The sequence below is a fragment of the Phalacrocorax aristotelis genome, chromosome 5 (assembly GCF_949628215.1).
Source record: "Phalacrocorax aristotelis chromosome 5, bGulAri2.1, whole genome shotgun sequence".
Taxonomy (NCBI): domain Eukaryota; kingdom Metazoa; phylum Chordata; class Aves; order Suliformes; family Phalacrocoracidae; genus Phalacrocorax; species Phalacrocorax aristotelis.
In genome coordinates, this window is record NC_134280.1 from 49,085,475 (window position 1) to 49,100,762 (window position 15,288).

General features: G+C 43.1%; 1 long non-coding RNA gene across 3 annotated transcripts in view; it reads right to left on the bottom strand.

Annotated features, from left to right (window-relative positions):
- The window catches only part of LOC142057742 (uncharacterized), a 26,767-nt gene continuing 11,479 nt past the window's right edge, over nt 1-15,288 (bottom strand). Inside the window, exons 1-4 of one of the 3 annotated variants that reach the window (XR_012660729.1) lie at nt 10,293-10,543; nt 5,787-5,956; nt 5,093-5,172; nt 1-686 (exon numbers count right to left, since the gene is read on the bottom strand). This is a non-coding gene — a long non-coding RNA (uncharacterized LOC142057742). Of the gene's footprint in view, nt 687-5,092; nt 5,173-5,786; nt 5,957-6,986; nt 8,054-10,292; nt 10,544-15,288 lie in introns of those variants that run through there. The other 2 variants (XR_012660730.1, XR_012660731.1) reach the window with 2 other exon arrangements.

Genomic DNA, 15,288 nt, shown 5'->3' on the forward strand with positions numbered 1-15,288 from the left:
AAAGCCAAACCACAAGAGTTGTGACTAAGAGATGTGACCTTTTATTGGTTTGCTTTACAATGCAGTTGATGATGGGATGAACCCACAACACATCGCCTTTGCTTTAGCTGTGTGATCCAAGAGGTTTTCAGCATCATATGCTTCCCAGAAAGGAGTTCTGGGAAAAGACCCACAGTGTGATCTACGAGGAGGGCAATGAGGAGAGTCATCATTTCTGAAGAGCATTCCTAATGCTGGCACTAATTTTCAAAGAGTTGAGGGTTGCAGCTGAACCAGGTTAAGAGATCACTGTCCTTCGGTTTATTCCTATCCTACCCACCAAAGATCTCTTTCCTGTTCCCTCTGCTGGGATAGCATGTATTTGCTCTAGCTGTCTAGTGAGAGAGAGAGAGGGCACACAAGCAAATAAGAAAATATTTTCAACTAGGGTGAATGATTTTGACAGTAAAGGATTAGGCAGTAGCTATGCTTGAAGTTACCTTGCAGATGCTAGCAAGGAGCGTGGGGCAGAGAGCTGGGGATAAGCTGGGAGCAGCAACCTCCCATCCCAGCTCAGGCAGTGAGGGCAAGACGTCTGGCAGTCCTCAATGACATTGTGCAAATTATTTAGCAATGCAATCCGCCTTTCTTTTGGGGCTGTAGTGAGAAAAATCCACGTCAGTGACGCCATGAAGCTTAAACAACTCCTGCAAAGAGAACAAAAAAAAACCATTAATTTTTTCTTTAGTTTCTTTTAATATTAATATTTATGGTTTCAAGCTTAGGGACAGGAAGGGCGGGAAACACCTCCAAGCTGTGGGGTTGAGGATACTTTTATTCTGTTAATTTTACAAGACAAAGCTCTGGCACAAATGATGTTCAGGACACAAAACGTAAGTCCCTAAAAAACGGGAAAATACAGCTATACTACATCTGGCAGAAAATAACTCATATCACAGCTATTCATTGGGAAGAAGGATTCTCAGAAGCTGTAACGCTGAAAGAGACCTAAAATAGCAGGAGAGCAGACAGTAAATTGGACATGCCTGTAATTTGAGATGACGGGAGGAGGAAAAAAAAAAACAGAAAAAAACAATGGGATAGTAGCATTCATAAACAGAAACTGTAACAAAGGCCTCTGTTAGTGGTATTGTAGTGTAAACCCCCTGGAATACTGCATTCAGTCCTGAACATCTTCCAACCAAAAAGACGCCAGCAAACATAAAGGAAGTAATTTTTTTAAAAAGTAGAAGTGATGAGGATTGATTTAAAGATGCTGTCATATGAGTCGAAAGAGCTAAATACAGCTGTGCACAGGGTGTAGGACACAAAGCTACAAAAAGTAGGTACCATGGGAGAACAACGATTTAGGTTTGCAGAAGTGAGAGCATTTTTATTGTGAGGAAGGAGAAACTAGGGTGAAATAAGGCAAAAAGGTTAGGATGAGTGGTGTTACAATGGCTTGGCTGTCAGATCCACTGTCTGGTGGAGCAGTTGCTCTGGTAGACTTCTTGTGGTATTTTAAATAAGCACAACACCAGTGTTCATCCCTTGGCCTACCAAGCACAGTGGGCTAGCTGATCTTTTACAGAGGAATTTTCCGTCTCTAATTTCTGTGTTTCTAAAGCTTCCTCCTCTGTAGAGAGCACTGTTTGTCATGTCAGTGGCAAACCTCTGAGGAGAAGACAAACTAGCCCACAGGGAGGGATGATCTAAATGAAGAAAAGAATTAAGGCATGTTTGTGTGTTATACTTTACAGTCACACCACAGATCGTAGCCAGGCAAAGGCAGTGGCAACCAGTCTTCTTTATATTGACCTCTGCTAGAAACCATAATACACATTTCCAAAAGACACAAGCAATCAGAAAAGACCTCTGTTTCCAACCTCCTGCTTTAATATTTCTCATCCCACTCCTGACTTCATTTGTCTTTCCAGCATCTCGATCCACTCCATTTCCCTCTCACCTTTCATTCACAAGGTCAGTAAACTGAATGTTTAAATTCATTTCTTGGAATCCTAGACATCCAACCTAGTTTCTATACCTTAGGCATCAGAATGGTATGTCACATTTTCTAAGTACCACATTTCAGTCAATTCTTAGAGCAGTTATCATCTTCTCTGACCTGTCAGTCATTTCTGAAACACAATACTGTCCTTTGGCCTTTTGTTTTCCCTGATGGACCTCTTGTGGTTTCTTCTACCTCCTTAATTTCTTCATCATTGTATCCTCCTTCAGCTTCCAAATGGAGGGCTTTTTCTTTTGGTCACTTTTCTTCTCCATCATCTTGTCTCCAGGTAATTTTACATACACAAAAACGGTTTCACTACCAGTGCATGGTTGTACTCCCTACTCCAGTCCTGTCTCTTCCTTTTCCAGCCTATACACATTTATTTGGGCGTTGTTTTTAACTGAGACCTTTCTTTCTCTAGGTTCTCATATTCCGGCAATGTCTACATTTTGCAGATAACTTTCTGTGTGTCTTCTTCCAAATAATGTCTATATTTATTCAGCGAGCAATATATCTCAGCCTGACTTTAGTCACTTCATATGAAAATTACTGTGATATCTTTTCCTCCAGCTTTCAAAAATATAATCTTCACTCATATCTATGCAGAACAGTGCTACAAATGTCATTGACCTCGCTTCTCACATTTAAAGCAATACCTTTTAGCTTCTATCCCTTTCTTGGCCCATCCTTCTCTATGTATCACTACAGCTCTCAGCTTGTCGTTCTGTTACTGCAGTTTCTCACATCACCGTTTCACTGAAATTAGCTGTGATTACCACTGAAAAAGGCCATCCTGCACTCACACTGGCTTTGGCCATTAGCTCTGCCCAGCACTGTCCCTCCCTCATACCACCAAGTATCTATTTGACTGCACATTGGATCAGGAAGATGAACTGGGTTACAAAAATGACACTGCCCTCGCTCCCCACAGAGAGCTTGACCTGACTCTGTTCTGTTGGTGGCATTGGAAAAAGGCAATTGGACCCTTTGCTGTGTGAGTCACACAGTGATACCAGCCTAAGAGCCCAGGAGAACCTCAGTGTGTGCACTTAGGGTGAGGAAAGCCCTGAAATCACCACTGCAGTCTTTTCTGCCATGTGCGCTGCCTTGCTGTGAGCCTGTTCCATCACTTTCAGATTTAGGATCTGCAGGCTGTGCTAGTAAAGAGGTCACTGCAGTAGGTAATTTTGGCAAGGTGATCAACAGCTCAGTTACCAGCCATGGAGAGGTCTGATATTTCATGTATCAGCTGTCTGCTGGCAAAAGCTTTGGGTAATATTGTCTTTCAAAGCTGCACATCCAAAAGAGTATGCACGTGGTATAAGACATCTTTCTTACGGCAAAACAAGTGAATCACTAGGTGTTAGATGACTGTTACTGGTGAATGGATGCCAAATCATGCTGTTCTAATCACAGGAGGTTTCTAAGGTGCCTTCCTTTATTCATCCCTGACTTGCTGTGGTTCATCTGTTGGTTTTCAGTCTGTCTTTTTTTCACTTCCTACACCTCACTTGCTGACCATGCTATGCTCTGCGGGACAGAAGCACTTCTATGTGGTGAAAGCCACTACTGGGGGTAGAGCTCTTTAGTGAGAGAAAACAGGTTTTTCTCCTTAAAACACCTAAATGCATTCAGCATTGTCACTTTGATGTAGCTCTCTGAGCCAGATGAAGTCAACAACTCTGTGTGGACGCAGCAGGACACGTTCACCTCCTGAGCTGACTGGCACAAGAAACAGTTTAGTCAGGGGCCAAGAAGAAATCATGTGTCACACCAGAAGAGATCACAATGCCTCTGCCTATATTTATATTCAGAAAGAATGCGGGAGAGACTTGAACCCTCCCAGCCGTCCCACATTTGGTGGGATGATGAGCAGACATGCCTCCTCCCCTTGGAGCAGGTTTCTCATTTGTTGTTGTATGGCATATGCCACTGATTTGGCTCAGTCGATGACAACATAGCCTCACCTCCCAGAGGTGACCCTGCCTTCCTTGTTAAAGGGAGGAACAACAGAATGCAGCCAGGTGCCATAGTCTGAAGTTACGGGTTTACACCTCAGTGCTTATTTACTCATCTGCTCTTGACTCCTGCTATAATTGGCAGGTCATTTCTTCCAGATGTAGCAGTGCTGAGGTTGAGCCAAACTGGAAGATACCTTTAGGTGTTAGGATAGGGTTAAACTAGAGAGGCTGAGAAGGCTTGGTGGACAAATAGGGGCATTTGAATATTCAGAGTAAGAGTAAGATGCAGATACCCACAATATGCACAGCTTCTGGTAGTTATGTGGATGGTAAAGTGAAGGACAGCTTCATGGAGTATTCCTTCATGTTATCTGATCCTAAATTTTCTATTGTTATCAGATAGAGCCTTTGTACCACAAAGGCACCATAAAGTGGAAGGATGTAAGATGCTAAAAGTGATGCTTAAATGAAGGTGCAGACCGTGTATCAATCGTCTGCAAAGGGTGAGCCTTTGCAAGCCAGTAGGGCCCGTGCACTTGGGGGATTCAGCTTGTGATTGCCAGAATAAATATATTTAACTGGAGAATCCCGTATGGATGTGTTCATATTGCTTACGAGCAATACTGTATGGTGGCCAAATGCTGTGTGTACAGACATACTCTCCTCCAGAGTCCTAACATGGGTGTTTGCACACCAGCTGTGGAATCTGTGTCTAGGGCTCTATGTTTGCATGGAAGAGTCATATCCTGACTGTGCCAATATGAAGCTGGACAAATCGGTTTGACACATCTCCAGTTCTCAGATTTTTTCTCAGTCTCCCAGCTTTTTGATTTATTTTCAAAAACTCTCCACAGAGACTGTTCTTTGTGTGGAACTTACCCTTCTGCTAGGCAAGAGTGGAATTCCAGCCATTCATAAAGGAAATCCGAGATTCTGTGTGTGTGTGTGTAGTGCCAACTCACTAGAACAGACACAGGGCCAACACTTCGGCTTTCCAACCAAAAAAATTCAACAAATAAACCAGCCTACCTCTTTTCCTTCCCTCCCTCCCCCACCATTTTCACACCTTGCTGAAACATGTGAACTCAAACCAGCAAAAACATTCCAAGTAAACAGTAATTTACTCTGGATTATTACTCACTGGATCCACACACACTATGCCCTGGGCCGGCATCCTCTCTCACATCCTAGGTCATGGCTAAGGAACGGCACAGTCCTGAACTGTGGGAAAAAATAGCTTTAATGAGACCTCAGTAAAGCAATGCCTGGGCTAGCACTGCATTACAACATGGACTGGGAGATTAACCAAATGAGGCACATATGCAAAGAGCAAGAGACTCCTCTGGTGCTCACCTGCAGCTAGGGAACGCACCTTATGAAGGGACTCTGTATTAGGCTGCACCTAGTGCATGGGGTTGCTCAGTGAGGGAGAGGTGATGCTCAGTCTTATGCAGGGGATTTTGGAAGTGAGAAGCAAAAGCAAGTGCAGCTACATGTTCTCTGACAGATCCATTTTCACCACTAATGATCAACCTGTTTAAAAATTAGTAGTTCTACCACTGAAAGACATTTGCTTAGTCTAATTGTACAACTGTTACAGCAACTGGAAGTAGGGAAACTGTCTGACTGCAGAGGTAGCTTAGGCAGGTTAGCAGGGATCCCAGCCAGCTTGCTTTTGGTTAGGCTGTGTAACATATTAATGGCCAGAATGGGTGCTTTAGCTCAGTTTTCTGCCTCCAACAGTAGCCAAAAGTAGATGCCTTGGACGGACCATTGGAACAGGAAAAGCATATGGAAAGATGACTTCTCTCAGTCATCTCCACCACTATTTTCACCTGTATTAGCTAAGTTAAAGCTAGCAAGAGGTGCTCCCTGCACTTCAACCACTTCTTCTCTACAACTGCAGACGTGTTTGAATTTATTTTCATTTCTATGTCTTCCAACATCTAATAAGGGCAGATGTCCTGCTGGGGAAAACTCCATGGCACAAGGATGGCACACGTTCCTGGGAGGAGGGAAAGAGAAATAACTGGGTTAACATGAGTGAAACTATGTTGCTGCCAAATATGTAGCCACAGCCTGAACTTCAAAGTCAATGAAGCCATAATCTGATTCCGTATTGTCCCCTTCTCTATTCACAGTGGTCATAACATTAACCAAAAAAAAGTCTTTCTATGTTATAAACATGTGAATTTAAGCAATGAAATCTTTTGTCACCTCCATTACCCTTGAAAAAGACATTTTGCTGACACAAACATATTTTTTTTCTTTGGATGAAAGTTGCAGTATGCAGCAGTGCTCAGGGGAATGACAGTCTGTGTGCACAGGATACAGAGTACCTGCACCTACCTTCTTGCATGAGCCTGGCAGCAGGGAAAAGAGGGTAGAAAGATTCAAGATTAGCAGCTGACCCAGGAAGATGTGGATTCTTGTAGCTGCAATGCATTATCACCACTATGATGAGCTTCCAGTGTTTACTGTACATGTACAGATTGGTATGCAAGGAGATGGGCTGTCTGAATAAATAAACAGAAAAGGCCAGGGGCCAAGTCTGACTGAACAATAGACTGGGGAGAATGCAAGCCTCCTCTTTAGCTGGACTTCCCTCCAGGAAACCCAACTTGTAATAAAATCCTCCTGTATCCTGTGCTCTAGTCTGGGGGTGTTGACTCAGTTCCAGCTAATCATGTAGATTGTATTTGCAGAAGGAGGTGAGCGCAGGTTGCTGGATGCAACCAAGAAAGTATTCTGAAAGAAACCTCTCCGCTCTAGATGGGAGGAGAGTTGGCCTCAGCATTTTGAGAGAGGCTCATCTATTCAAGTCTCTCCAAACGTGACTGCTTCTTTAGTCAAGTTGCAGGCCACGCATCAGAGCTGAAAAACTCAAGCCTCCTCTGCTGCCTCCTTATCTTGAGAAATGGGAATAGTTGTTCAAACACAGCAATTCTCATGACTCCTGCAGACGAGATTTTTAGACTCCGACACTCCCACTTCAAGATGCCTAGGCTTTGAACTGCACAGTATTTGAGGCTTACCTATATAGACTAGTGAGTCTTCTGAACATGAAGCCTCTCTTCAACATATGAAAAACCAAGGCATTCATTTTTCAAACTGTGGCTTTAAGCTGACCAAGAAAAAGAGAGAGTTGGGACAGGAATTTTCTAACTTAGAATCAATATACAAACCCAAACCTGGGCTGTAAGAAAAGTGGTTCTCAACCTTTTGTAATTAACAAGCCAAATAGTCTTCTGGGGAAAAGGAAAAAAGAAAAACTGGGGAGTCTCTGGAACATTTTATATTCTACTAGAGTTCGTCAATTAGAGCTTAATAAATATAGCACCTGACATCTAGTTGATACAATGCTGTGATTTCAGAAAAAATCAAATTACATGTTATAATCACAGCCATTTTAACTGGAGAGTTTAACTGGAGTACTGATACTGCTTACTGGCTTCCAACAGTCAGAAGTCAGCAAGTGTTCTGTTGCCTGTACTCTTAAATTTTATAGATCAATGGTGGTTCATAGTTCACATATTGCTTAAATTGATTGACACTGTTTTGGAGCTTGTGACAGTGGTCTTGAAAAACAAGGAAGTTAGGATTTCTGTGTGCTTTAGTGTTCTGAATGTCACTTCAGAAAGAGCTTTTTTTAATATGCTGCATATTCATATCTGAAACTGGTTAGGTCATTATACTTGCCTTTTCAAAACCAAGGTAAAGCCCTTTTTTTTTTTTTTGGCAAAGAAATTAGGTATTTTCACCTCTTTTAGCAGGATTTGGAAGTAGACTATTCCTATTTTTACATTTCCTGTTCCAGGAAGGAAAGAGGTTTTTTAATTATTTTTTTAACTACAGACTTTTCTTTCCTAGTTGAATCAAATCTGAATCAGTGGCAATACTGAGAGAGTTGTTTCCTGTTTGCTTCTGCTTAAGAAAAAAAGCTCTAGTATGAACTGTTGGAAATACAGCATATTTTTCTGTAACTAACTAACATCCCACTTTCTCCAAACACTGTTTAAGATTTACTTATCAATGTAAGTCCTTACATTAAACAGTATCTCAGATGCCTTTCCTTTTAGAAATGCAGTCAGGAAAATATCAAGGATGCTCTGAGTACTCTCTTTACTCTACTATAGAAACAATTTTTCCCTAGAACTTCTGCCCCTGCCTCAGTTTACTGAGTTAGAGCATTTCCAGACTATATTTCTCAATGAAATATAGCTGAGAGGATGCTGAGTGCTTAAAAATCACATTGGATCTTATCATAAAAGCAGAGGCAAATGTTAGTCCAAATCCAATTAAGGTTGCAATATGCTGCTTTTTTTTACCTAGAGCATGGGTTTCTTTATGCAATTCCCCCCATTTTTCCCCTCTTCCTGTAGTTATATTGTAATTCTGTGTGCTGACTCAGCTGACACATTACACTCTAGAAGTGGCTGCATTTTCAGCAACAACTGAAGTATTTGCCGGTTATATAAATTGTGAAATATTTTAGAAGCTATAGAATAAAATAACATAGTTTCCTCACCATTATCAGTACATTTACAGCAATGACATGTCACTTGCGGTGATACTGTGTAAGCACTAATTCACTAATGATCATAGTCTATGGAGGAGCAGAAGTTTCACTCGGCCCATTTAATATATGGGGAAGGGGAAAGAAAACCTTAGAAGCCTGATTTTCTGTAGGTCTTCTCAACTCCTCTTAAAAATCAGGTAGGGTTACATCTGCATGGTAATGTCAAGTAGGCCAAGCATCTGTAGAGGAGATGTTCTACACACACAGCTGATGCTGAGAATCTGACATGCACACTATGCATGTTCCAGTTATTTTCAATTCAAACCACCTTCAGTTGGGTCCCCTAGACTGAATGCCTGTTGAGGTCTGAGCACGTTAGGTGCACTTCTGGAGAACACTTTCCAGTTTAATTTCATTCAACAGAATCTAGTCCCTGTACTCCAAAATCAGCCCCCGATGCTAAATTAAACACAGGCTATAGAGATGACTGGGAGATTTGCATCAAAAATACACTTATCTGAACTAAAACACTAGCGGAGACACATTGTAAGTATTGCTGGCCGGACTGCTGTAGTGGTTATATTCTGTCCCACATTCACCTTACTTCACCGCATATTACAATCACAATGCAGAGAAAAGGCATAACAAACTGACACATGGTTCAGCTGTTTCCAGATTGGTATAGGAGGTCCTACTTTTAGATACATCTCCTGAGGTATAAACTAACTATACTTGTCCAAACAATAACTTTGTATCTGAAGATATGAGAATTCATTCTGCTTCATTTCCAGACATGCTGATTCCCAATAATTGGTGACACAAGGCCCCCTTACTACCAAAAACCTGTGTTTGTGTTGATTCAAGCATTTTTTTTACTACTGAAAGCAATTTTTCTTGGAAGGAGTGCTTCATCTCCATGGTATTTGTGTCACTGCATAATGAAGCTGCATAACGTTACATCACTGTATATTGGCAAGACATCACAACATGAGGACTCAGGCAGCAACACTCCCATGTAGCATTGGCATGAAGAGTTACAGGTGAAAGCGGAGAATCCTTTAAGGCATGGTTTACGCCACTGTATTTTCATTGCCTTTTGTAATCACAGGGTTGTACAGTATGTGGATACACTGAAACGATAAAGTCAGCCACCAATGTCCAGCCTTTGTTCCACACATAAATTCTCTTCCTGAGCTGACACAAATCCTCAGCAAACATATGGTTGCCAGAGGAACACTCTAACAATAAAACCATGTCTGCAATTGTCTTCCTTGAGCTCCTGTTCCCCAGGTTGTGGCTCTTCCTCAGATACAATCTGTCACAGTGAAAATGCACAGCCTGGGGGAAAGCACCCAAGTACTCCAGTGACAGGGCAACAGCAGTAGCTGTAAGCCAAGGAATGATTTCCTGGGGTTGATGTTAGACTCGTGGTCATTGGTTAGGCGCCCTTCAACTAAGGTAACTTTATAACCCTGTCAAAGATATTTTTAACAGAGAAATACTGGGGAGCCTGGTTTAAACAACAGATATCAAAACAAAATGAGACAAAACAAAACAAATTCTAGGTTCGGCCACATCATTTTTTTAAGGCTGTGACACTCCTCAGTAGCCCTTTGATTCAGTCTCTCGTACCACGAGGTGCCATGCATCAGTTGATGCTGATCTGTGGCATTGTATAATGCTGTGATTGTGGGGACAAGTAATGAAGTCGGATTGTTTGCCGGATGTACCAGTGAGCAGGAAACAAAACAACAAGCACACCAATGCTTAGGTGCTCTTCTCAGCACAGCAAAAGGTTCAGATAACACATCAAACTACATACCTTGGGTGCCAGAATTAAATACAGCATGTCCTAGGTGGCTGGGGTTTTTGCAAGCTCCATTCTGCAGTTTACTGAGAGGAAAAGATCGTAAATCACCATAGCCATAAAATGTTCTGAATTTAAAAAAAAAATCAATTAAATTAAATTACTAAGAACCAATGGGGTGCTTAGTATATAAAACACAAGAATGTTATGCTTTCAGAAGCAAGCAACTGATGCAGACGACAGTTCCTGTCTCTGCTGGCTGCCCCTGTCCCCCTTGCCCAGGGAGGTGGCCTGCCACCCCTTGCCTGCAGCGCCCCTGCCTGATGTCACCATGCCCTCCTCATGTGCTGCACATGAGAGTCAGACCACTGCCAGCCCCCTCCTGCAACACCACAGCTCGGTTCGCACCTCGCATGCTCATGGCGTCACAGCTGCTGCTCTGCATCCCTTGCAGAAGCAGAGCTGCTGGGCACAGCACACCATGGCTGTGTGTCTCAGGACAGTGCTGCCTGCAGCACCATGAAAGGACACATGCAAAATGTTTTGTTTGTTTTCAACCCCCAACACCACCTCTCAACTGCTCCGTGCCTGTCGCCACTACAGAGTTAGGTGCCCCACAGCTCCGGAAATAATTTTATGATTTTATCTTGGTGTACTTCGTTGTTCCTGGGCTGTTCCATTTCTTAATCAGGAGGGAACTTGTGCTGACTCCTGCAGAAGAATAACAACACGGACATCAAAGGCTGTCAGAGCCTGAATTGAAATTAAATATTTAAGTTTTGGCTAAATCTGGCTTTGGGCTTTCTTAGTGAAAGCATAGTTCCCCTGAGCCTTGTAGGCTCAGGAAAAAGAAACCTTGGCTATCATATCCATACAAAACCAAAATGCTTAGGCAGTAGAGACAGGGATACACATCCTGGAGAGGTTACGGGGATATGGCCCGGGAGTGCAGGACCTTGGCTAGGGACATAAAAAATAAGGATTTCTTCAACAAAGGACGATGAAAGAAAGTGTACCTCCCCAATGAGCAAAATGGGAGACCTGGCTACAACCAACATGGAGAAGGTTGAGGTACTCAACAAATTTTTTTGCCTTGGTATTCACCAGCAAGTGCTTAAGCCACACTGCTCACCTCACAGAATCCAAAGGCAGGGACTGGGAGGATGAAGTACTGCCCACCATAGGAGATGATCAGGTTTGACACCATCTAAGGAACCCGAAGGTGCACAAGTCCATGGGGCCTGATGAGATGCATCCAAGGGTCCTGAGGGAACTGGCAGATGAAGTTGCCAGAGAGGTGGGCCTGTGTGAACCCCATAAAATGCGACATGGCCAAGTGCAAGGCCTGCACCCGGGTCGGGGAAATCCCCAATATCAGTACAGGCGTGACCAGCAATGTGCACTTCCAACCCAGAAAGCCAACTGCATCCTGGGCTGCATTAGAAGAGTGGCCAGCAGGTTGAAGGAGGTGATTCTGCCCCTCTACTCTACTCCACTCTTGTCATACCCCAACCGGAGTGCTGCGTTGAGCATGGGTCCCCCAGCGTAAGACACAGACCTGTTGGAATGGGTCCAGAAAAGGACCATGAAGACGACTAGGGGCTGGAGCACCTCTCCTATGACAGGTTGAGAGAGTCGGAATTGCTTAGCCTGGAGAAGAGAAGGTTCCAGGGAGACCTTATAGCAGCCTTCCAGTACTTATAGGGGGCCTAGAGGGAAGATGCGGAGGAGCTCTTTATCAGGGAGTGTTGTGATACAATGAGGAGTAACGGTTTTAAACTGAAAAAGGGTAGATTTAAATTAGCTATTAGGAAGAAATTCTTTACTGTGAAGGTGGTGAGACACTGGAGCAGGTTGCCCAGAGAAGCTGTGGATGTCCCCTCCCTGGAAGTGTTCAAGGACAGGTTGGATGGTGCTTTGAGCAACCTGGTCTGTCCCTGCCCATGGCAGGGGAGTTGGAATTAGATGGTCTTTAACGTCCCTTCCAACCCAAACTATTCTATGATTTTTCTGCCTGCTACTAGGGTCCTGTACAGCCCAGGGCAAGTCAACAGAGGTATTTCTGCCTTGGGCACCCTGACCGTGGTCCCACACCCCTGTCCTGCACTGCAAAAGCCAGTTCATGCTCCTTCCTCATGCTGTGCTCACCTGGGCAGAGATCACGGACCAGCTGGCACCTGGGCATACTCACCCTGTATATATATATTCATATATATGTATGAATGCTGCTGGCAGGTTTTTCTGTTCGGTGCTTCCTGCTGCAAGAGGGCTTCCCGTAAATCCCAGCCTGTTTCTGACTGAAATAGTCCCAATGCTGGCAAAAGAAATGCAAGTTTCAGGGCTCCACTGCTTTCAAATGAAGTTCATTATGTTTCCATCCAAACCACACCTTTGGGAATGAGAACTGAGAGATACAATAAATGCACACACAATGATTACAGGTATTTCTTCTAGAGCAAGTTGGTATTAATTTCTGTTAAACATGCTGCATTTACTATGTAATAGATGACATGCATTGGGGATGAAGACTCCTTCCATATATCTTGCATAATCTGCTCAAAGAGATTTCCTTAATAGAAAGGCAATTAATTTGTACTATTTCATATTTCATTCTTATCCTATTGGTAAGAGGCCAAAGAGAGCTAGGTGGATTCAATTTGTGGCATAATGTTTCACATAAACATAATCTGAAGTCTTAACATAATTAGATAATTTCTGCTGTTCTGAGGTGAACAGAAATGCAAGCATAAAATTAAGCAGCTCTCACAGCAGACAATGCGTTCTTAGTTTATGATAGACATCAAGTAAGGAAATTGCATTAATCCCACTTTAGAAAGGACTAAATCTATGTGAAAGTGATGGCTGTCTCAGGCCAGCTTGTTTTGTACTGACACAGTCATAGGAGTACTCATCAAAGCCCTTATTCTCTGCATGTGCATGCAAACACACACGCACGCACACACGCACACACACAGAGGCTGTAGACACAACTGGCTGGCCACGGCAGGTTCAAGACACTGAATGACACCTCTTGACTCCAAATAATTTGAGATAGGAATTTCCACAACAGAGCAAATCAGTAGTCTACAGCAATTGTCACCTCACACAGCCCGGTCACTGATATTGGATATGTTACAAAACTCTGCAGAAGACAGTAAAGTAGAGGCTGCCAACAGGAAGGTTCTTTGAGAGGCTGGCTCATGTCCTGGAATTATAGAGCCACAAATACACCTGCATTTGCACTATTTCTAAAAAGCCAGAAGCAAAGCATCTAATATACATTTATATAGATATGAAACACCCCTCTGGGGATTTACTACTTACACCCGAGGAAGTGAACAGTGGCAACAGAAGATAAATAATGAAAAATCAATCTTGTTTTAAAGAGCCCTTTAATTTTAGTAGCTCATGGTGATGTAAATAATACAGGAAGGACATTTTAAAAGCATTTTTCTTGACATTTACCCTTATGATGAGCATGTGGTTGTGATGAGGCAAAGCTTTAGCAGAAGAAAGAGGGGTATAATTTATATTCCAGTTTCTTAGTTTTTACAATTCTGCTCTTCTGTTTTGAGGCACTACTAGAGGCTTTTCTGAGTGTATGGGGTATACTTCATCTTTTCTGAGTTTTAAGCCACCCAAAACAATCAGAGAAAGAAGCTACTTTTTGATTGTTTTCTGCTGCAATTATTTGCATGATCAAGGCATTGTTGAAATAAATTGAGGCTTTGTGATTTTATTACTATTTCCTAGCACTTAAACCCAGACTTCTTTAAACTAGCCAGCATATTAACACAGAATGAAGAGACAATCCTAGCTAGTAAGGCAGAAATAAGCCCTTCATAATTGTAATTTCAAACCCATAAAAGGCAGCAACTGTAACAAAAGGGCCCTGAATGTCGGCAGCTTTTACTTGATAACAGGATATGAATCCTTTTGCTTACTGAGACGTAATTTAAACTAATGGTGACTGTTCTCTCACCTGTTCTCATACAAAATGAGCTGATGGGGTTCTTGTTGCAGTTCTGGGCCACGGTCATAACTTTACAGCTCTCATCACGTCCCAACTCTGTGGGCAGCCTGAGCTGCAGGACCAGCGACAGGATATGGATGTGGACATGCAATTTCTTGAAGTACATAAGCACCTGAGGCCAGCTTGATCTACCACTGCCCAGGGTGCACCTCACAGCCCAGCATATTTCACACATCTGCCCTTATCACAAATGCAAAATGAGCACAAGCACAGCTAGGTGAAGTGGTTGAACACTGGCCTCTTGACACATTTTGTGTGATGCCCTGCAAATCTACAAGCGATTCACGTTACAGAAGCCAGCAGATCTGTGTGCTCTACACTCACACCCTACGCCTTGCTTTGGAGAACATCACACTGGTTTATTCACAAGCCTTTGCATGTCTGCAGGCAGCATTCCCATCACAGGAGGATGAGCCGGTGCATGAGTGGCTTCCTGCTGGGAGGCCCCTGGCACCCAGTGGTTAAAGCCAGGCAGTGCAGAGGGTTTTAGTGATCAAGCGGGGTTTAGGCTCTGGAAAAGTGGAAGAGAAGCGAGAAACTTCAGCAGACTAAAAACGGTTAAGCAGAGATTATAGGTTGTGTCACAGTGACCTTGGATTGTGTCTGCAGCTGACTACAATGGGCTGTGGTGTAGCAAGACTTTGTAATGAATACAGAATATTAAACTGATGAAATGTTTCTACAGCTGGTTTGTTGATACTGGCATCACTGCACTCTCAGAACTGGTCCTTGATGTTTCACTCAGTTCTAAAGCCTAAACTGGCCAGAGGTCACCAAGATGGCCTGGGGCCCCACCAACATGCAGAAACTGCTCTCCTGCCAGTAATGGTTCCCAGTAATAGACCTGATTATTTGCTGCTGAAGAAAAGTTCCTCTGTTGGAATAAAGAAACCATGCAACTGAAACGTGCATGCTTGAGGCTTGCTGTTTTACATACTGTGTCTTGAAGGAGCCCTTTCTGGCAGCTGTTGCCAACCG